The sequence below is a fragment of the Ambystoma mexicanum genome, chromosome 9 (genome assembly GCF_040938575.1).
Source record: "Ambystoma mexicanum isolate Mex_15411 chromosome 9, UKY_AmexF1_1, whole genome shotgun sequence".
In the NCBI taxonomy this organism is placed as follows: Eukaryota; Metazoa; Chordata; class Amphibia; order Caudata; family Ambystomatidae; genus Ambystoma; species Ambystoma mexicanum.
Genome location: NC_090931.1, coordinates 781,359,925 through 781,381,300, shown reverse-complemented (window position 1 = coordinate 781,381,300; position 21,376 = coordinate 781,359,925). Strand labels below are relative to the sequence as shown.

Genomic DNA, 21,376 nt, shown 5'->3' with positions numbered 1-21,376 from the left:
AGGCAAAAGTGGATGGTGCCTATTTTTCAGATTTTTCCTGCGCACCTGTGGGTGATTTTTAGCGAGCAAAATGCTCTCCGGCTGCCATTTCTGATGTTTCTGATGCAAGCAATGCACAGGAATGTTGCAGGGCCTGGAATAGTGGGAGAAAACATCCCACAAGCCGAACTCCACGTCCACTGCGCTCCCGACCCGCAAGGCCTCATCATTCAGTGAACCAGGCATCCAAGTCCTCCCCAGGCACCAGAAGTCACAGAATTGCGCACCGGGAAGTGGTCGAGACCCCGGGACCATCCTGTCGAGGCCGTGGCTCCCCAGTGAAGGAGAATGTTCCGAAACACCAGGCCATTCAATCGCCCTCTTGCAAACTTGCAGGCGAGCCCATGAGGGTCAGCCGCCACTCCGAGAGAGCACTGCACGTCTGAGGGAAATTTTGGGCCTAACTCGGGCAACTGTAGCCATCCACAAGGAGCCTGGGGAGACCCCCCTGGGAGACCCAACCTCCCACCCCTCTGCCACCAGTAGACCGCCCGCTCCAACGACCCGGACAACAATGTTCCCATCCCAGGTGACAAGGCCCCCTGAATGACAGACGGGGTTGGCAGCCGGACAGGCATGGCAGGATCCAGCCCGATCTACAAGAGGGACTTCTAGCCTGCAGACAAGACCTAGCAGTACCCCTCTCATACAACCATACAGCCTACTGAAAATGGGAGGGCGCTACCTGGGCACCAGGATCAACGTCCGAAGAGGGGGGGCGGGACTCTGAGTCTTTACCGCTGCATTCCCGAGGGCCAGAACACCCTTCCAGGGACATGGGGGAAACCCCTAACCAAGACCCGAGCCAATCCACAGAGGCTACACCAGGGAGGGGCGTCCATACTGAGCGGACCCTGAGCTGCACCAGCGAACCATAGAGGACAGAGAGCAGCAAAGGCAGAGGGGCACCCAGGTCACCCACTGAGGACCAGCCCAGCACCTAGGGTCAATACAAGCCAGCTGCAAACCCCAAGGGCACCAGTGGAACCGCCCGACCAGGAGAGCAACAGAGCAACCTGTACCCAGCTCCTTAGCAACCCCATGCACTAAACTCTGTGATCAACATACCCTAGCCCGCGGGCCACCCGATTCAGGGCCCTGTTCCCAGGGGAAGAACCAAGCCCAAACAGGCCCGGCTGGCTGCTCACAAGGACATCAATCGGAATATACCGACACCAAAAGGAAATGAAGTGAGAGGGGGGACAGGTCTGAAAGGGAGGGACCATTCACCACAGCCCCAACCCCAGAGCAACGCAGCACGCACCTATAAGGGGGTCTCCGCAGGGGCACACCACACACCAGCCAATTCTTGCACACAAATCGTACCTGCCCAGTGCACAATGTCCAAAAACAGGAATAAAGATCCTCAGGTGCCACCCAAAAACCCTAGGAAGATGCAGGAAGGAGCTTTAACAAAGATATGGGTCGAGGAGACCAACCAATATCGGGCGCTCCCCATGACAGATTGATCAGCAGACACAAGGACGGATATAGATCAAGAGGACAAGGACAGACCGGTGATGCAATTGGCTCTCAAACACCTCCTAGGGGAGATAGTGGACAAGATCACCACAGCAGGACAGGAACAGATGGACGCCCTGAGAGAGGACCTGGGAGTGAGCCTATGTGTGATTAAGAGGGATGTCAATAAAATCGAGGAGAGAGTGGACACGAATGTGAGAGCACTACAAGAACTCAGGGAGGATGCCAGGAAGGTGCGTGCCCTACTGGAAACCCTGGCAGAGGCGACCTGCAATCTCGAACTCCAGGCGGAGGACCTGGAGAACGGATCTAGGAGATCGAACATCCGAGTCAAATGCCTACGAGTGGCGACACAGGACCAGGATCTACCACAAATCCATAACTCCATCTTTGGAGACCTCCTAGCCCTGGATGTAGCACCTGAGATTCAATTTGACCAAGTCCACAGGGTGGGGCCACAATGACAGGAACCGGGAGCGAGACCAAGGGATGTACTGGCATCCTTCCACAACTGCACCCTCAAAGAACGACTTATGGCCAAGGCCAGAAAAGCAGATCAGATCCCCTTCAACGGGCCGGAAATATTCCTATACTGAGATCTGGCCCAAGCTACGCTTATCAAAAGGAGGAAGATGGCCCATGTCTTGACATTCCTGAGATCAAGAGAAATATGCTACAGGTGGGCCCATCCCTTCAGACTGACCTTTGAGTGGCAAGGGAAGCAACAAAAAAACATGAACTGGGAGCAAGGTCTCTCTCTGCTGAGCATCGACGATGACCCCCAACTACAAGCGATTCCCCCACCAACACACACAACAGCAGGAGGCCATGGGAATGGTCTACAGTGAAAACTAAAAGAACCAAGAAAGGGGAATCCCAACCAAACCGAGAATTCCCCCAGCCCGGACATTACCAGGATCTGATGGAAACAAACTCTAAGGCCCCGATCTGAGTACAGTCGACGCAAGACCACTATCGCCTGCACGAACACGGCTGGGGAGGGCGTACGCTAGTGTAGTGATGTTAAGAGAGGTTAAGTTCAGTTTAAGATAAGTTAACAAATGCCAAGTTAACAGCCAGCATATTTGAGGCAGCCAATGCCCAAGTGAGGCCCCGCGAAGAGGGGGGGGAAACGGAATCTGGGAATGAGATTGGGAGATCTCGTGTTGGGCAATTCTGAGAGTAACCTACGGTTAAACTCTCGACACAACAAACCAAGGGGGGCTGCATGCTAGTTGACCCCACCCAGGTGGGGAGACAGAGGCGAAGGGGAGAGGGGGCATGGCAGGGAAGGGGGAATCTGGGGGGACCTGACAACAAACCAGGAACGACACACAAGGAAGCGGGGAAGAGGCAGAGGGGGTCCCCAAGCCTACACACGGCAGCAACCACAGCACAAGGCCTCTAAGGGAAAATAATCGCTAGTAATGACAACCTGAAGATCCTAACCCTAAATGTCAACGGCCTAAACTCACCAGTCAAAAGGAAAAAGATAGAGAGGTTTGTAAGAAGGGAAAAGCCTGACCTAGTAACACTACAGGAAACACATATCCAGTCCCGGGACAGACAGAGAATACAAATCTGGGGGTACTCTAGAAACCTGCAAGCCACACAACCCATCAAGAAAGGGGGGTTTCTCCTTGCACTGAGGGATGAACTAGATCTGAAGGTGACGGGCTCGGACGAACAGGGGAGATACCTAGCAGTTGCCCTGGAGGGGAGGGGAGAGAGGTACACCATAGCAACACTACACACACCCAACATTGGTCAAGATGCTTACATCCAAAAAGCCCTGACCACCCTTGCACACTTTGCAGAGACGCCCATCATACCAACTGGGGACCTTAACATGACCTGTGAGCCCAACAAAGACAGAAGTACCATCTCGCCAGCAACACAGGGACACCCATCAGAGACCCTCACGGGGAAGGTGCACGATTTGGACCCAGTGGACGTGTGGAGGGAAATGGAAGGGGACAAAGAAGGCTACACCTTTTCCTCGCAAGCACATTGTTCACACTCTGGGTCTCCAGGTTTTACCGGAAAGAGTCATGAGTATTGGCTTGGGCCCCACGCAGTTTCGGATCATGCCCCAATAACCCTTTGCCATGGTTCGCCGGCCATGGAAGCTATGGGGAAGGTGGAAGAAATGGTAAAAGGACTATTACCTCCAGTAACGCCATGCATGTTCTAGTGTTCCCAGCCTTTATAAACCCGGAAGTTGCTAACGCGCATGCGTTGCAACTTCCAGTGTTACGGGAAGTTATTCCAGCGCTCCAGTGTGTTTCGTGTTCTCCCGCTCTCAGGCGGGTTTCCCTCCTTATCTACCCACTGCTTGCCTTCCTGCTCCTTCCTTTTCCCTTGCCTCCCCGCTTACCTGCATTCCCGCGCAGTACTCTTCGGGTGCTCGCGCTCAATCCTTGGTCACGCCCCTTTTGCTTTGTGCTCTGTGTTCCTCTGCCCAGTTCTTTCTGTTCGTTCCTGGATGGAGCCACCGCTACTTAGTTCACTACAGAGCCACCACTACTCAGTCTATGTATCCAACCATCTCCTGCTGGTACTCTACATGGATACCTTCTCTGGAGCCACGCCTCCACACCGTATTGCATTCTGGTGGTAGTATTCATCAGCCGGAACCTCTCTACAGAACCTGCCAGTGTTTTTCGGCAAGGCTTTTCCCTGGCCCGGGGTGGGCTCCCTGCAGTCCCCACTGCCAGGCAAAACAGCATTTCTGGCAAAGTGGCTTCCGGTGGAGCCCATACCCAATATTTCAAACAGAAAGAGAGGACTCACAAGAAGAAGCCCAGCGAAACCTGGAGACAGGGAAGAAAAGGGATCTCATCAGACGATACTGACGATTCATCTACCTTCCATACAGATTCAGGTGAGGAGGGGGTTGGTGAACCAAGCATTACTGAACAGACTAAATCTGAGAGATTGCAACGCCCAAAAATGGCCTCTCCGGAACAATATCAGGAAATGGTAAATGCCATTCAGGCATTAACCACGGAAGTACAGTCTCTAAGAGCAGATAATACTGCACTCAGGCAACAAGTTCGACAGATCCAGCAGGTGGGACAAGTCCCACAGTGGGATGACAACCGAGGAGAGTTGACACCCATCCCACTGCCATGTGGGAAGTATGATGGAAATCCAAAAAAAATGAAGGAATTTTTGGATGCTTGTACAATCCAGTTTACTTTTTGTCCTAGAACCTACGACTTGGATAGAACAAAAGTAGGGTTCTTAATTTCCAATTTGATAGGAAATGCCCTTGCATGGGCCACTCCTCCGGTGACGAGTTCAGATCCAGTTCTCACAAACTATGCCACCTTTGTCCAAAGATTCCGGAACAGATTCGAAAGACCAGAAGTGATGTATTCCACTTTTGAAAACCTACTAGATATCCATCAAGGTTCTTCTGATGTCCAGACATATGTCAGAGGGTTCCAAAGGATAGCTGCCGAAGCCGGATGAACGACAGCTGTTTGATGGTAATTAAGATCCAGATCGAGTGGGACAAACATGATTCGGTGGAGTGTCTAGCCATGTTGGATTGCGGAGCAGCCGGCTATTTCGTGGATGATGAGTTGGCCCAGGACTAGCAGATTCCTAGACGTCCCAAGATACGGCCCATACCTGTAGAAGGGGTAGATGGAAGCCCATTCACCTCCGGTCCCATCAGCCATGAAACACAGGATCTAAAGATTACGATGGCTAATCACCAGGAATACCTTACCTTTGATTTAATCAGGGCAGCACATTTCCCAGTGATATTGGGGATACCCTGGTTGAGAAAACACAACCCCAACATCGATTGGAGTTTGAACACAGTGGACTTCAGGTCCCAGTATTGTGATCAACATTGTTTGATTACGGAAAAATCACCGAGTATACAAGCAGCACTGCATTCGTCTTACAGTGTCAACACGGTTCCAGTACCATACCAGGAGTTTGTAGATTTGTTCACAGACACACAACCTCATCTTTTGCCAACTCATCGCAAAGAAGATAGCAAGATCAACCTTATTCCGGATGCGGTCCTTCCTTTCGGAAGAATGTTTCCATTGTCTCTACCTGAAAAGGAAGCCCTGAGGGAGTACCTTGCTACCAATCTAAAGAATGGTCTCATCAGGGAGTCATCTTCGTCAGCAGGAGCTTCTCTCTTTTTTATTTCTTAAAAAAGGGACAACCGAACTACGACCCTGTATAGACTACAGAGGTCTAAACAGTTAAACAGTACGGGACAGGTATCCTATGCCCTTGATGAAGGACATCATAGAAGCAGTCCAGGGAGCTCAGGTTTTCACCAAACTAGACCTGAGAGGGGCTTACCACCTCTTAAGAATCCGTGAAGGGGATGAGTGGAAGACAGCCTTCCGGACACCACTGGGCCATTACGAATACAGAGTCATGCCTTTTGGTATAGTCAATGCACCTGCACAGTTTCAGCGGTTTATGGACAATGTTTTTGCGGACATGCTCTTCTCCTCAGTAGTGGTTTACCTAGATGACATTCTCATTTATTCTACCAATCTGGTCGAACGTTGCATCTTGGTCACAGAAGTCTTACACAGATTAAGAAGACACAGTCTACTAGCTAAGCCTGAAAAATGTGTCTTCGAAGCAACCACAGTACCTTATTTGGGTTTTATTTTATCCACTGACAACATACAGATGGACCAGCCAAGATGAATGCTATCACCAAGTGGCCTGTACCCTCCAGCATCAAGGAAGTTAAAAAATTCTTAGGACTTGCTATTTTTTATAGAAAGTTCATCCCTAATTTCTCTGAGATTGTTTTACCCATCACAAATCTACTAAAGAAAGGGGTCAAATTTGTTTGGGATACCAGCACTGAACAAGCTTTCCAACTATTAAAAAGGACCTTTGTAACAGCTCCTGTACTGAGACAACCGGACCAAACAAGACCATTCATAGTCGAAACAGATGCCTCCCAAGGTGCCATTCGGGCTGCTCTATTACAGAAGGAGGAAGATGAATTGGAACACCCCATGTCCTATTACTCACGTACATTAAGTCCAAGCGAGCGGAACTATTCCGTGTTAGAAAAGGAACTCTTGGCCATTCGTCAAGCCTGCGAAGAATGGAGACATCTCCTCCAAGGCTCTATAGTTCGTTTCTTGGTTCGCACTGATCATCAAAACCTCAAAGTATTGCAACAGATAGAGTGTTGCAATTTGAGACATGCCAGATGGGCCTATTTTTTCTCACAGTTTGATTTTGTGATCACCTATCTTCCAGGAAAAGAAAACACTCTGGCCGACGCCCTTTCCCACAGTTTTTGCGAAGAAACAGAAGGGCCACAAGAACATGAACTTGTACTGGCAGGAAAAACATTCATCAACACTCTCAACACTTTCCTACAACAGGTACAGGCAGTACAACAGTGGAACCAGAGCATAGGAACAAGCTTTAACGAGAAAGGCGGTCTTCTCTTCAAGAAAGATGCCCTGTTTTTACCAACCCGAGACTTACAAATACAGGCTATTTCCTGGTGCCATGATATTCCGTCAGCAGGACACAAGGGTCAGAGAGCCACGATCGAACTTACATCTCGTCAATTTTGGTGGCCTTCTCTGATTAAAGATGTTAAAGAATACATAGCAGCATGCCCTGTGTGCGCTCAAAACAAATACTCCTACCACAAACCCTTGGGACTCCTTCAACAAGAAGCACTTCTCGGTGGTCCATGGCAACATAGTTCCACGGATTTCATTGTGGATTTGCCGGAATCATGTGGACATACTGCCATAATGGTCACAATCGATTCCTTTAGTAAACTGGCTCACTTCTCTCCTCTAAAAGGACTCCCTACTGCCAGTATTACTGCAGAAGTGTTCTTGAAAGACGTAGTGAGGCTTCATGGAATCCCCACCAATATTGTCTCAGACAGAGGCACACAATTTACGTCCAGGTTCTGGACTGTTCTGTGCAACATGCTAGGAATTAGGAGATCACTTTCTTCAGGGTTCCACCCAGAGAGCAATGGACAAACAGAACGCTTAAACGCCACCAAGGAACAATATATTCTGTGTTTTTGTAACCAAGAACAAAGCAACTGGTTCCACCTTATGCCTCTGGCTGAATTTTCATACAACAACACAAGACATTTGTCAATTGGTATGAGTCCTTTCAAATGCACCTACGGGTATGATCCTAAGCATTTTCCTTCTACAAATACACATTCAGTGGATCACCTATTGGACACAATTCAAAGACTGCATCGTGATTCATTCTCCAATCTCAAGAAAGCCTGACAGGATTGTAAAAGATGGGCAGATCTAAAAAGGAGCCCTAACCCTCAGTGGGAAGTAGGAAGCCGTGTATGGCTGTCTACTAAATACTTACCCAGATGGGCTCATCCGGGAAAGTTTGCACCCAGGTTTTCAGGACCCTTTCGCATCACACCCAAGATCAATCCAGTGGCCTACAGACTGGATCTCCCGTTAAGCCTTAAAAGGGTCCATCCAGTCTTTCATACGTCACTCCTAAAATCCGATACGAAGGACCCTCATTCTCGGAGGATAAGAAAACCACCTCAAAAGACTCTAGATACTACTGAGGAATACGAGGTTTCTGGTATTTTGGATTCCAGATACAAGAAAGGTATTCTGCAATACCTGGTCTTTTGGAAGGGTTATCCGAAGACAGAGTGCACATGGGAACCTATTAGGAACATCTCTGCTCCTCGTCTACTACAGAAGTTTCATCGTCTCCATCCCAGAAAGCCAGGGGGAAGAGCACTGAAAAGGGGTCATACTGTCATGGTTCGCCGGCCCTGGAAGCTATGGGGAAGGTGGAAGAAATGGTAAAAGGACTATTACCTCCAGTAGCGCCATGCGCGTTCCAGTCTTCCCAGCCTTTATAAACCCGGAAGTTGCTAACGCGCATGCGTTGCAACTTCCAGTGTTATGGGAAGTTATTCCAGCACTCCGGTGTGTTTTGTGTTCTCCCGCTCTCAGGCGGGTTTCCCTCCTTGTCTACCCACTGCTTGCCTTCCTGCGCCTTCCTTTTCCCTTGCCTCCCAGCTTACCTGCATTCCCGTGCAGTACTCTTCGGGTGCTCGCGCTCTCTCCTTGGTCACGCCCCTTTTGCTTTGTGCTCTGTGTTCCTCTGCCCAGTTCTTTCTGTTCGTTCCTGGACGGAGCCACTGCTACTTAGTCCACTACAGAGCCGCCGCTACTCAGTCTATCTATCCAACCCTCTCCTGCTGGTACTCTACCTGGATACCTTCTCTGGAGCCAAGCCTCCACACCGCATTGCATTCTGGTGGTAGTAGTCATCAGCCGGAACCTCTCTACACAACCTGCCAGGGTTTTTCGGCAAGGCTTTTCCCTGGCCTGGGGTGGGCTCCCTGGAGTCCCCACTGCCAGGCAAAACAGCATTTCTGGCAAAGTGGCTTCCGATGGAGCCCATTCCCAATACTTCAAATAGAAAGAGAGGACTCACAAGAAGAAGCCCAACGAAACCTGGAGACAGGGAAGAAAAGGGATCTCATCAGACGATACTGACGATTCATCTACCTTTCATACAGATTCAGGTGAGGAGGGGGTTGGTGAACCAAGCATTACTGAAAAGATTAAATCTGAGACCCTTACTCTAAAAAGTCACTGTCCGAACTTTGGATATGGCGATACCCGACACCTCTCTTTAAGGACGAAACGTTAGCCCAGGAAGTAGCCGAAGAAATCGAGGCCTTCTTTGAGAATATGGGGCGGGGATACTACCCCACAGACCAGGTGGTACCCTATAAAATTCTATACTGGCCACGGCCTTTGTTGATAGTGTGCAGGGGACGCAGGTTTCCTCAATCAGGAAACCATTGCCCCATCCCAGGGCCCGTTCCCACATCCCATCCTCTATCGAGGCCCCCAATTTCCGCCTCCCAGTCTAGTCTCAATTGCGTTAATTCTTTCCCGACCTTTGACATCATCATCTCGTACAGTCTAGAAATGTCATGTCCCCCTTCCGTTATATCATATATTACATCCATAATAGCATCTGGTTCTTCTTCCAATACTGTTTCAGGCCATGTTTTCCTAATTGTCTGCACCATTCTGTGATATGTAATATACTGGCCCGTATGTAATCCCGTCTCCTCCCCTAGTACTTCAAAATCCATAATAGACCCCTCTCGCCAGATATCTCCCATCGTTACCACCCCAGCCGATTCCCAGTCGGTCCTTATTATCATTGTCAATTGCTTATCTCCCCCTGCCAGTGTAGCTAACCGTATCTGCGGGGAGCATGGGAGTGGGTTCCCCATCATCCGACACGCCTGCCGCCACATCTTCCACCCAAGCCTCATCATCTCAGGGCGCTCTCCCATTTCTGCCTTGGGGAGCCAGATCATTTCTCTTAAATAAAATGGGGCACAATCATGACCAAACAGCCTAGATTCAGGGGTCACTTTGTCTGAGAGCCATTTGGCAACGTATTGCAGCTGTCTCGCTACATAATAAACCTCATAATTAGGCAGTTTTATCCCCTCTTTTTTGTAAAAGTTCTGCAGCTTCCATAGCGCCACCCTATTCCGGGTACCATGCCACAGAAAATCCCTACACATGCTGTTCAGTTTAGTGAAAAACTTCTTGGGTATCAGGTATGGAATATTCCCAAAATAATGCAGGAGCCTAGGTAGGACCACCATCTTCAGCATTGCCCCTCGTCCCATCATCGCTAGGGGCAGCTTCACCCAAAATTTCATACACTTCTCGATTTTCACAATGGTCACCTCAGTATTGTGCCTATGTTCTTCCTCAACCGTATGGTACACATCTATCCCAAGGTACCAAAAGGTACTCACCGCCCATGGTATTTGTAACACCGGCAGTCGCCCCCCAGGAGTTCCCTTGTAACTGCCTAGTGGGAACATACTATGCCTAGTGGGAACATACATACAGATTTTTGTGGGTTCACCGCTATGCCAGTCTGCCCCGTGTATCCAGGATATATTGAAGATTTTCTTCCGGGTACTTCATGTACAGTAACAAGTCATCCGCATATAAGGAGATCAAGTGTCGTTCCCCTCCCACCTCAATGCCTAAAGTGTTGTATTGCTGTCTCAGGTATATTGCTAGGGGCTCTAGGGCTAATATATAGAGCATTGGGGACCACGGGCATCCCTGTCTAGTGCCTCTGCTGAGTTGCCATCTTCCAGATATCACTGCTCCTGTTCTAATCCTAGCCAGCGGTTCACTGTATAGTATTTTCGCCCATCTTACATATCCTGGTCCCATTCTGTAACCCGCCAGGGCTGCTAGCAGCCATGGCCACTTGACTGAATCAAAGGCCTTAACCGTGTTTAGTGACACGATCGCCATTTCGCCTTCATGCTTACTTCCCCATTCGACGATGCGGTGGAGTCGTCTGTGGTTATGTGTTATATTTCTGTTCGAGACATAGCCCGTCTGATCGGGGTGTATATGTTTATCAATAACTCTCCGCAGTCTGTTTGCCAAGACCGCCGTCAGTATCTTGCTGTCTTGGTTCAACATCGACAGCGGTCTATAAGAGCCACAGCTATGCCCCGGCTTGTTAGGTTTGGTAAGCGGTATTATGATCGCTTCCCTTAGTGACTCCGGTAACCGTCCTGCCTGAAACGCCTCGTTCAGCATTTCCAACATTGGGGGGAGCACTTCTGCCATATAAACTTTGTAAAACTCGCTAGGGAATCCGTCCGCCCCCGGGGTCTTACTCGTAGGCAGCTGCTTCACCACCTCTTCTAACTCTTCCAAAGTGATCGGTGCATCTAGCTCTTCTCTTTCCTCAACACTTATTCTATGCAGTCCTATATCTTCCAATGTTTCCATTATCTCCTCATGACTACTTCCCTCCTCATCCCCATATAATAATTTGTAATAATCCGCAAACTCCTGATTAACTCCCTCTTGGGTGTCCGCTACAGTACCATCGTCTTTAGTTATCGTTCTGATCGTGGGTCTGGGAGTTTCACTCTTATATAACCATGCCAAAAGCTTTCCTGTTTTATCACCTCCCGCATGCTGTCTCTCTATATATTTTTTATAGTTAAAGTTGCAAAGCCTGTCCCATTGTTCTGCACATTTCTGTTGCAGTTTGAGTATCAGCTCCGTCTCTCCGCCCTCTTTATTTAATGCCCATTCTAGTTCCCTTTCTGTTTCTTGTAGTTCAACCACAATCCCCCCTTGCAGGCCTTTTGATTTAGCTATAGCCACCCCTCTCATCACTACCTTGAAGGCTTCCCATAATGTGCTTGCCGAGTCAACGCTACCCGTATTCTCCTCAAAGTAATTTATAATCTCCTCCCGTATATCCTCCCTGAACACCAAATCCTAAAGCGCCTCCGCCCGGAGGCGTCATGTCGGAATCCTTGCTCTCGGAGGGCAATATTGCCGCCCAAGAACCAGGGGCGAGTGGTCCGAGAGGACCCTCGCTTTATATTCTACCTGAGTAATCTCCATCGATACTTACGCTGTGGCAAAGACATAGTCCAGCCTCGTATGTAGCTGCTGCGGGGCGGAGTAGTGTGAATATTGCCTTTCTTGGGGGTGTTTCGTTCTCCATACATCTGCCAGACCAAAGTCGTCCAGCAGTGTCTGCAGTGCTTTTGCCGCTGGAGTGGGCCTCTCAAACTTGCCATCCGACCTATCTACCCTGGGGTTTAGTACACAATTAAAATCCCCTCCCCAAATCACTGCACTACCCATGCACAAGCTAAGGTTGTTGCATAAAGTCCTGAAATACGCTGCCGTATTCTGATTGGGGGCATATGTATTTATAATAATGATCTCTTTATTCTCCAATAGTCCCGGCAATATTACCATCCTCCCATCCATTTCGTCCACCTCCTGCAACAGTTGAAACGGGACGTGCGGTGCCACCCAGATGAGTACCCCTCTAGCGTAAGCAGAGTATGTTGAGCCCCCCACAATCCCTTTCCAACAGCCAGGGAGAGAGGTTAGACCCCTGGGGAACACCACAGGTAGAGATAGAGACAGAGGAGAGGAAGGACCCAAGTTGGACCTGGGAGGGTCGATCGGAGAGGAAGGAGATCAGCCAAACCAGGTCTGGTCAGTGATACCCAGGTTGTCATGGAGACGGTTGAGCAGGATGGCATCGTTGACCATGTCAAAGGCAGAAGGGAGATCAAGTAATATGAGGACACAGGGTGTATTGGAGTCAAGGTTGGAGAGCAAGTCTTCACAGATGTTCAGGAGAGCAGTTTCTGAGCTTCTGGCAGCTCTGAAGCCAGACTGATGGTGATGGAGACAACCAACCAATTCAGTATAGAGATTAAACTGGGAGCTGGCCAGCTTTTCCAGGTGTTTACCCAGGAATGGAGATTAGGCGGTAGTTAGCAGGGCAGGAGGGGTCGGCTGAGAGTTTCTTAAGAAGAGGGTGCACAAGGGAGTGCTTCAGGGGGGAAGGGAAGACTCCAGTGGCAAAGGAGTGGCTGCAGAAGTCAGCCAAAGCGGGAGCCAGGGTGTCAATGTGATCCTTGGTGGTTTTAAAGGAGCAGAGGAGAACCTGTTTTGACAAGACTTTCATAGATCGGACTTGCCTAGAAACCTTGTCTGGGAAGAACAGGGGAAAGGCAGAGAAGGGGGAGGACAGGTGGCCACAGAAGGGCCAGAGGAAGAGAGGGGAGTAGAGGGAGGAGGAGGAGAGGAAGAGAGAGAGGACAGGAGGCCTTGGGTTTTAGTGATGAAATGAGATGCCAGGGCTGTGCAGAGAACCTGGTAGGGGACAGGATGTCATGTCCTCAGATCATTCCTTCGGCCATGTCCCGCCAACCACTCAGATAACCACCTTCTCCCAGTCACCTGCTTCCAGGGGCTCACGCAGGCATTCCAGTTTGGCTCGCGCGCTGGCGAAGCAATCGCCATACACCCTGCAGTCGCGCTTGCGGCCGTTCCTCCATTGGCAGTTGCCATGGGGATTAGGCAGCCGCTCGAGCAGGAAGACAAGTGCTCGTTCCGTTGCGAACCGATCACGTGACGTTATGCGGTCATGTGCCCCAGGCTCACGGTCACGTGATTCCATTCCGTGTCATATGACCAGGAAGTAACTGTATTTAAGCCGGGCAGTGCTGGTATACCGCGCTTCACAGCTGTTTTCCTCGGAGACCCTGTTTTGGCTGAATAAACCCGCTTACCTGGCTTCCTTGAATCTGGCTCTTGTTTTTGGACTTCTTGTGGATCACGTTCGGCGACGGCGACTTCGGCTCTCCTGTTTCTCACGGCTTCTGACCTCGGATTGAATCACGGACTTCTTGCTCTTTGTTCCTCCACTGGATTCGGACTGCCTTTCCTGGCTTCATACCTTGTTTTTGCTCAACGGACACCTTTTGGATATCCCAGGCCGCATCCTTGTACAATAAATCATACTTCCCAAGTGGTAGTTGTCACCCAACTATCGAGGGACCACAACACTCTTCAGGTGGAGATTGGCTAAAAAACATCCTGACCTATCCTTTAGGGTGGATTCCTTGCCTACGTGAGTCCCGGAACCATCTCTCAGGTCCATCTTCCCTTTCATCAGATATCTGGTAAGAAACTGGCCATTCTTTGTTTTATGCATATAGTACCCTGCTTGCTTGGTATTTAATCATTGTATTTTTTTACAGCTGCCTTGGGGCTCCTAGTACTTCGGTTCCGGCCTCGGATCTCTCCACCTGTGGCCTCAAGGGTTGCACAGGGAGTGATTAGTGATTCTCCCTGTGCGGCACTTGGGGACGGAGGTCTCTTATATCTTCACGACTATCAACGCATAACACAGGAGGGGTAGAGACATGATTGACCAGCTCCTTGCAGATTTTAAAGAGTTTGGCCGAGTTGTTGGATGCCGCAGAGACGCAGGCTTGGATGAGGGCTCTCTTGGTGCGGACAGAGAGATGGCATTGCCTTTGGAGCAGGCGGCAGGCCAGTTTGTCAGAGGATGTACAGGAAGCATGCCATTTCCTCTCAGCCACCCTGCACTTGCGTTTAAGGGTGAAGAGTTCTGAGTCGTACCAGGAGTTGCACTTAGCTTTGGGCTTCAAGCGGATCCTCATGCCTGGGGCAAGAACATCAAGAGTATCAGATATAGCACAGTGGAGAATAGAAAGGGCTGTGAGTCAGCCAAAGGAGGGGGGGGGCTGAGAAAGTGGCGGCAAAAGCCTCCGCTGACACACGCTTCATGGGTTGGATAACAGAGAAGGTAGATGGCAGTGCTGGAATTAGCTTGGCCTGAGGGATGGAGAGTGTGAGTTGGCAGGAAAGGAGAAAGTGATCACTCCAGGAGAGAGAAGTGGTGAGAGGGATAGAAAGGGGAAGGTCTGTAGAGATCAGAACATCCAGAGTGTGCCCTGCAGAGTGAGTCGGAAGAGTCCAGAGGAAGTACAGGAATCATCCAGGTGGATGTTTAAGTCTCCAAGAAGGAGGAGTTGAGTGGTCGAGACCAGGAAGGAAGAGGAGAGGTCCACCCACTCAGAGAGGAAGGAGGAGATCTGACCAGGAGGCCGATAGATGGTAGCCACAGTGAGGGAATGGCTAGGAGAGAGAGAGAGAGCATGCAGATAAGGCATTCGAAAGAGGAGTAGGCCTGCGTAGGAATGACAGAGGAAGGAATCCACTCAGGGAAGATCAGGGCTACTCCCCCTCAAGAACGATTGGATCTGGGCACTGATAGGATCTTGTAGCCGTCAGGGAGGAGCGTGTCAAAGCTTGTGACAGAGCTAACCATGAACCATGTATCAGTGAGACTGAGGACATCGAGGTCAAGTTCTTCAAAGAGACGTCAGATGTCAGAGGAGTGTTTGACAGCTGAGCGAGAGTTGAGAGTGGCAATATGGAGAAGGTTGCCATTCTTGAAAGACTTCCGGGGAGGCGTACAAATCAGAGGTACGCCCTGCAGAGGTGTAGAAGAAGCCTGAGGGTGGGGCAGAAGAGGAAGGAGGAGAGGGCAAGGTAGCCAAGGAGGAGACAGCAAGGGGAGGCAGAGAAGCCGTGGAGGGAAGATAGGGGACAGCAGGAGAAGAATGGAAATTGATGAGGCGCGGGGTACCCTGGCTTGAGCTCCATCTAAGCGGAGACTGGCTACGTCAGCTCACCCTTCCTTAGAGGGGTTTTAGTGGCCCTTAGGATGAGTCTGCCACAACCAATCCCCTTCCTAATCTCAGGTACCACCCACACAGAGTGTGAGGCCCGATGATGGCCTCAGTGGGTGATCCTGTCTTGCTAGCAGGCCTCAGGCAGGCTGCCACCTATCCCGCTATCTCACACCTGACAACTTCCTCTCTACCCTCTATTTATTATAATGGCCACCGAAACGTTCTACCCCACTTAACATTTACCCTACTTAACATAACGCCTGCCAATTTACCCTTTCTCTATAACTCGCCCTACCTAACATTTAACCTGCTTAAAATGTGCTTGAAATAACTGTAAACATACATATAGTCATTAACTCACAACGTATCTACAACATAAAACACTATATCACAATGTTGTGACTGCTACAGTCAGTCTCCCCTTCACAGTACCTTGCAGGTCTGTCCTTGTGGCGCTGGCTCTGGGCGTGGATGCAAGACTGTGAAGTGCTGGTTGCAGGATTTGGGGCCTGTCTTCCTATGATGATGGATGAGTAGATGGGGCTTGGCTCCTCTGGGTGGGGCTTGGCTCATCCTGTTGCCATATAATGGGGCCCTGGCCCCTTTTTCTCCTTCAGGGTGATCCTGTCCACCACACTTTGGATATGCAGGTGGGAGGACTTTCACAATAACGGGCCTGCCTCGCTGGCCAGGAGGCTGGCTTTTGAGTCATGGCCGGACGTCCGATCTGGGTGGCCCACCAAACGTGGACCATGCTGGGCTATTCTTTGTGGGCCCAGGCAGCCACTATCACATTGTTTGGGACGTGAATGTCACTAGGCCCAGCCGGTCTGGCCCACAAATGGGCCGACATGTACCACTGTCCTGGGATGGTCGAGCTGCCCCTGGCATAGCAGCTTGCCGCCCCTGCTAACAGTCTCTGGGGAGCTTCGCAATGTGCTGGCCGGTTCTACTTAAAGGATTAAGGCCCAGGGGGACACTCATGGTAGTGACCCCCCAGGTAAGTGTCTCTCTGTCTCTCTCTCTCCTTTTTCTGTCCTCTCCAACTGTCATTTTTTCTAATCCATCTGGATTCTTTTTCTCTCCCCTGCCCAGCCCATTCTTGGGCAGGGGAATTATTTCCTATTGTTCTTTGCTTTAACATTCCACCCAGCCCCATGGTGGGCTGGATGGATTCTTCCAAAAACACACACACAGAACATATCAACAAACACAAACTGCCCTTTTGTAATACACCTTGTATTTCACTGGTGTCTGTGTCTTTCTTTTCTGTGTGAGTTCTCTCAGAGGGCCAGCATGTAGCCCCACTAGCCGGGCCTGTGGAGCCACGAGCTGAATTCAGGTCCACCATAGCACCTGGAGATTATGCAAATGGCAGCTGGTTTGCAATAAATGCCCTTTGTGCAGACCTCCATTGCTTCTCTGGGGGTAGACCACTTATTACCTCAGCCCGAACCGGGTCCACCACCTGAGATACGAGTGCATGTTTTGTACTAAAGAAAAGTTTATTGTACAAATTATCTGGGGAGCAGTTGGATAGTCCTGTGGAACCAAACCAACTCAAGTATGAATGAACTACATCAATTGATACATTTGTATACATTTTAGCAAAAATGTAAACACTCCGAGATATTTTATTACCACCCACTCCTCAAACATGATTGGACACAACATTTACAAAGAAGTTCCATCTTTTCTAAATTCATTCTTTCTCATTGGTCATCGACAATCCTTATGACCATCTTCAGATCATATTCGAAGTCCGTCTTTGCTAGGGATTGGTCAGTAGTGGGTCGTGACCTCATGGTACAGTGAAACATTCACAAATAACATAATTCATTACTTAATGACAATTGGCCTAGAGCCTTTAACCTTAAGTGTGATTGCACATGGTCTGCTCAGATATTTTAGCAATACGAGGAAGGACTGAACAAACAGGTTTCTCTTTGAACTACTGATTGCGATCTCATCCGCCCCAGACTCCTGGCTCCCCTTAAGACATTGTAATTTATCGACCACTACTCTAACACATACAGCCTCTAGTTTCACCCTGTGAAAACAATTGAACACTGGACACCCTGGCCTCGGGTCCCATTTTTATTGCCGGCCCAAACAAATGGTCAACCCCTCCTACAGGTCTTCAATGCAATGAGCAAGATTACATCTGTTCATTAATGAACTATTAAACCATAAACATTTGTCCTGTTCGCAGGCTGACCTTCTACTGGATGACTCATTCTTCCTCCATCAACCCCCCCAAGCCCGAAAACCAGAATGTCCAAGCTACCTAAAATTCATTGTGCAACTGCTAACTGAAAAGTCTGAATAAACTCACAAATCCCCACTGCATGCAGATTTATATAAATTCCACATCAACCTCCTTTTATTCACCTGTATTTATGTTTTATAAATATTATTCCTTCCTTATCACAGGATCGCAGGACAGGCTAACCTCTGCATGCACATTGAAACCCTCTCTGTCTCCCAGTTTCCATGTGTTGCAAAGTAACATATCCCATCCATAATTAACTAAGCTTGATACATATGGCATTGCACCATCGCACCCAGTTCAGCGCCATCCCCCAGTCAACAATACGGCGCACGCAACATGAACCCCTCATAATCCTGACCACCCCAACACTTCCCATCTAGGTTTGTGCTTCATAAATTCCATTCATATCCCAGTAAACATACATGACTCTAAGCCTTATCAGGTCCCAGAGCAGGTAAAAGCAGACAATTTTGTTTTGGGCGGGTGAAGCCCATTGAATTATTTGGGCAGCGGACATGCCAAAATTCTGGAGACCCTGAGAGGAAGATTTCACCACAGAAATCGGGAGAATGCGTTTTTCATATAGAATTGCAATGGGGATATAGTTATTTTTAGGAAAGAAAAAATAGCACTATTTTTAATGAAAAAAACGGGAGCCACCTGCCTAAATCGGGAGGGTTGGCATGTATGGGGCAGTTAAGAGGCTTGGCATAGCTCTCAACTCACCCGCTTTTGGCAGTTGTCACCCGCCTTGAAAGCAGATGAATCACCTGCCAAGTCCCTTATACGACCATTCACTTCTATTGGCCTCTCACCCACCAAATAGAAAATCGGATGTTTTCACCCGCCATGGTGAGAAAAAAGGTTGGGAGCTATGGGCTTGGAGGGTGATAGAACTATTTCAAATTCGGGTGACACCGACCCAAAGCCTGAGAGTTGAGAGCTACGAACATAGCATAGCTCTATTTTGGAGTCAATCCAATAGCTCTCAACCTGTTGAGTCCGCAGGGTGGGGGCAAATAGACGATTTTGCTTTGGGCGGGTGAGAGGACTATCAGCGGGTAAGTGTTGTGGTGGGTGAGTGAAGTGATTCTGTGGCAGGTAACTCCAGCCAAATGCATGCGATTTGAGGGCTACGCAATACCATTGCCCCATTGGCCACTCTCTTCTCCCAATCTTTAGGGCTGTGATGAGTAGGAATAGATATGATATGATATTTTATTTGTATTGCGCTCATACACAGGTGTTTCAGAGCGTGACTAGGCAAGGGAGGGGAACAGGGAAGAAACAACACAACAAAACAACAATCTTACTAGGCCCAGTGACATTGAGAACACGAAAGTGCATGGGAAAGCGAAAAGGGAAAAAGTGCATGGAGGTGGGAGAGTGAAAAGTAAGGAGCAGTGGAGAGCAGATAAATAATAATAAATAAAATAAATTGAAAATGGAGGCAATAAACAGTGGTAGTGCAGCCAGCAAGTGCATAACTCTCAACCATTTGTGTAGCAAAGGCGGGTGAAAACACCTGATTTTGTTTTTGGCGGGTGAGAGCCCATTGAAATGAATGGGCGTGCAGGAGGCTTGGCGGGTGAGTCAGCCCTTTACAAGGCGGGTGACACCCGCCAAAAGCTTGTGAGTTGAGAGCTATGCCCCAGTGCAAGGGGTGGCCAGGAGGAAGTGCAGGAGGGTGGCAGGGTGAGTAGGTACCTGGGCCCATAGGTGTAATGAAGAGTATCAATAAGTAATAAGTAATCAAAGCATGGAGTGAAGCAAAAAGAATGTTGAGAAATTCAATGATGGTCATGTTTCAAAATGAACATTCATTTAGTTTTCGTTTTAAAATAAAGCACACTGCTTACAATATTGACAATTCACTCCAAGACATTACAATAACAATTGGAGTCCTTTGTTACTGTCTACCGAAACACGAACCAATAGTAATTGGTTTCAGTGCTGCGTGAGCTACGATTGGCTGTGAGGCACGGGCTTCTTGCCAGGTGTAAATCCAGTGACGTGATTTTTTGCGAGTGGTGCAATTTTCAAAACCGAAGTATGTGTTTCCGCCTTGGAGATCTGCAGCCGCCGCCTACTATCAGTAGAGTTTCCGGCGCCGGGCGGGGGAGAATCGAAGGGGAAGGAAGCTCCGCTACTGGGCTGTTCGTGTCGGATCCGCAAGGGAGAGATCGGCGGCGAAGATCCCTCCCTGTCTGCTCGGATCGCAGCTCTCCCGCAGACCAGGGATCAGCTGAGAAGGCCCCTGCCCCGATCGCACTTCTCAATTTCAAGGGTTCTGCTGGATCCAGGCGTCGAGATCTCGCCACCGGCTGGGTGAGTTTAAATGCGGTGTTTGAACTCCACGGTGCTCTCAACAAGACCTCTGTCATCGATTTTACAAAAAAAATGTATTTTTCATACACCATGTACACGTTTTATATATTCAAACTGGCATATCGCTCCCACGTGCATGTGCGAGAATACGTAAGTTTATTATGAAAGGGGGAATATGCACGTTATTTCAATGCTGTGCTTTATCATTTTTATTTGAGTATTGTGAAATCTTTATGTGTAAAAAATGGGGCTCGACCTGGCTCTCATAGAATGCTGTTTGTTGTATCGTGGCCACCCTCTTCCCCAAATTCTGAAGCCACTTCTTATTCACCTGGACACCCTGGCCGCCGTTCCTCGTAGGTTCTATATAAAACAATTCCTTCAGTTATCGACATTAAGCTCCTTGCCCCTCCCCCTTATTGTGGTAAGCAGCTGTCACCGAGACAGACACCTAAGAGCCGCTCTAAAAATTATGGACCACGCACATTTTAGACAAAATATCACCTTTATGAGCACAAGACGAGAATGCATTTAATTGTAGTAAACTAAGAAAATGTGCACTTGACTAAATGGATATTAATTCCATAGGTCCACAATTTGTTTAGTCCGACAAGCATGGTGTTCTGCTTGTTTACTTTTACTGTCACTGTTGGATAATGTCCTGATATATATTAGGAAATTGCATCTAAATGGTGTAGTTTATTTATAGGTACACTGAATAAACTTTAGTTGAAGGGACTTCATGGTTGCAGCGCAAAACATCAACACCACAGAAATTTGCCAGTTTTAGTTCCTAAAGTAACCATGGGTCGGCTACTGTTCACTACAGACTGGACAGTATGTATGCCCCAGTGGTGTTCAGTATGGCACAATGCTGCTCGACAAGACGCAGTGCTTCTTAAAGCCAACTGGTTCCCAAAGTGCAACATAGTGGTATGGCCCAGTGTTCCTAGGCACTGTACATCCGCGTGTTGCTCTACCATTGGAATGGAGACGCTGGCCCAGACTCACCCCCTCACTTCTAAATTTCAGAAAGGAGCTCAAGACCCTCCTCCTTTTAAGCAATGGCTCCTCCCTAGTACTTGAGCCCACACACCCTCACTCCTTACCTGACCCTCCCCTGGTTGCTTGTAGATTGCCCTCCCGCTCTGTCCTTCCCC

The 21,376-nt window shown here is 49.0% G+C and overlaps 1 protein-coding gene across 4 annotated transcripts in view; it reads left to right on the top strand.

Annotated features, from left to right (window-relative positions):
* The first annotated feature begins 19,918 nt into the window (after positions 1 to 19,918).
* Positions 19,919 to 21,376, top strand: part of STK17B (serine/threonine kinase 17b) — a 221,490-nt gene continuing 220,032 nt past the window's right edge. For 3 of the 4 annotated variants that reach the window (XM_069615708.1, XM_069615707.1, XM_069615706.1), the window contains exon 1: positions 19,934 to 20,216. The gene's annotated coding sequence lies outside the window, so the exon portion shown is untranslated. Of the gene's footprint in view, positions 20,217 to 21,376 lie in introns of all 4 variants that reach the window. The other variant, XM_069615705.1, reaches the window with a different exon arrangement.